The 1,995-nt window shown below is 38.9% G+C and overlaps 1 pseudogene; it reads right to left on the bottom strand.

The window, feature by feature from the left end:
- Positions 1-973: 973 nt before the first annotated feature.
- LOC148022704 (eukaryotic translation initiation factor NCBP pseudogene) lies at positions 974-1,675 on the bottom strand (annotated as a pseudogene).
- Between the last annotated feature and the right edge of the window lie 320 nt (positions 1,676-1,995).

Raw genomic sequence — 1,995 nt, 5'->3', positions numbered from 1 at the left:
ATGATTCCCTACAAGGAGAAGTAGGGAATTACATTCATTTGTACTCTTACATAGGGAATTTTAAAAGAAGGTAGGAAATAATCTATATTGACCTTTAATTCCCTACTATTAGATGTGGGAAATGTGATTTCCTAGTTGTACATAGGGAATACATGCGTATACACATAGGAAATATTGCAACATTTCCTACATTTCACAAGATTTCCTATATAGGGATTGATTAAAAGTCCCTTGTGTTGGTTGCTCCATGTGTATGCTCTTGTTCTTGATGTAGCATCCGTTGTTGATCCAATTGTTATTGATGTAGCTATTGTTGCTGCTACATAGATAATTGCATCTGTTGGTTCTGCATCATAATAGGCGAAGATAGAGTCTGCAATAGATTCTTCATCTCGTTGGTCAAAAAGGATGAAGCACTCGATGAATATGTGGGTGGAGTATTTGAAGAATCTCCCATCTCGCCAATCAGAAGTTACCCTTTTAGGTCGGGTTCACCAGGTGTCGCGCGGTATTCATGCAGGGCTTTGTAAAAGTCCCTCTCCACAGACACGTTTTGCAAGATGGAAGAAAAAGAAGAAATACAATGAATCACTTCACAAGAGATCTTCAAAAATTTTTCACAAGAGAGATTAATACAATAAGGATAAAAATGTTGAAGTATATTTGGTATTTTGGTGAAGAAGGAACTTCTAGATAAGGGGTTTTTAAGATTGCAAAGACTCTTTTTAGCATGTCCTTTCAGTATTCCTTCGAAACTTCTTCTTCATTTAAAATCTTCGAACAAAATTGTCGAAATATTCTGAATTTGTAGTCATTGTTCGTATGTGGAGCCATAGAGGAAAAGATGTGCCATGAGAAAGAAAATGTATTGCAATTGTGTTCTAATAATCGAGCTACACTCCCACAATAGAAAATGCATCAGATTAACAACCAAGCTTCAATTTGCATTGTACAAATCTCCAACTAGTGCTCCCTAGCCTCTTAACCATGTGTTCCTGAAAGGTGAATTATCTCGTAGTGATGCATCATGAGGCTTGTACTCCATCATGTAGCTCTGAGGTATATGCAGATGTCGCTTGATAGAATCTCGAAGTGACATGACATCCTAGTTATCTGATGCATTCCAATTCCAGACACTAAGTATGTCCTCACCAAAACGAATACTCAAAACAGCTCTACAGACAATATCACCAGCCTCCAATTGATCTCCAACAATGGCTAATATGAGATCTTCCCAAAATCACCCATAGACAATTTTTTTAAATTGTATAATCCATTCACCACCATTTCTTTTGGTAGCATCCTCCCACAAAGGCCAGAAAATCTCCTCTTTAAATAAATGAAAATCAATGGGGTTTGGCAGAGATGATGTTCTTACAAGATGGCAGTAGCAACTCCAAAATCCTTCAACCGTGTTGAAGTCTGCAATCTTTTTCACACTAACTTCGTAAGATATTTGTGAGCATATCCTAGGGGTGCATCGTGTATACCAGAAAACAAATCGATGCTGCAAAAGATGAAGGCATGCCTTAAGATCACGACTCTTGCGTTCCCACTCTTCGCCTTTATGAGCATGCCTCTCCTTCTCTTCAATCTCCTTCACGACCTTCTCATCAGGCACGAGATCAGCCGTAAGCAAAAGAAGGGGCGGCAAGTTGCTGAACCTCCAACACATTGTTCTCACTTTCCTTCGTTTGATCCACAACCTTCCTTTATGTCAGTCAGCTTCGCTGGCCCATCTTCTCTTCCATCGTTTAGTTGTCGTTTCTCCTTACATCACTGCAGCTCAACATTACTTTACGACATCATCTTTAGCTTATTGTAGCGTACTCTTCTTGTCAATTGTCTCAGACACAAACACCAAGCTTCCTTCTTTGTAACAGATAGGTCCTCATCCGAGATAGAAGCAGGTTGATCTATCAATTCTTCATATAATTATTGCTCTTCGATAGTCCTTGAACGTCCTTCTACTCATTGTCATCCTTATGCTTCATC

Source organism: Lygodium microphyllum, chromosome 16, assembly GCF_053477565.2.
Source record: "Lygodium microphyllum isolate KBCC chromosome 16, Lygodium_microphyllum_v1.1.10, whole genome shotgun sequence".
In the NCBI taxonomy this organism is placed as follows: domain Eukaryota; kingdom Viridiplantae; phylum Streptophyta; class Polypodiopsida; order Schizaeales; family Lygodiaceae; genus Lygodium; species Lygodium microphyllum.
Note: the sequence above shows the minus strand (reverse complement) of the source record. Positions and strands in the feature narration are given on the sequence as shown.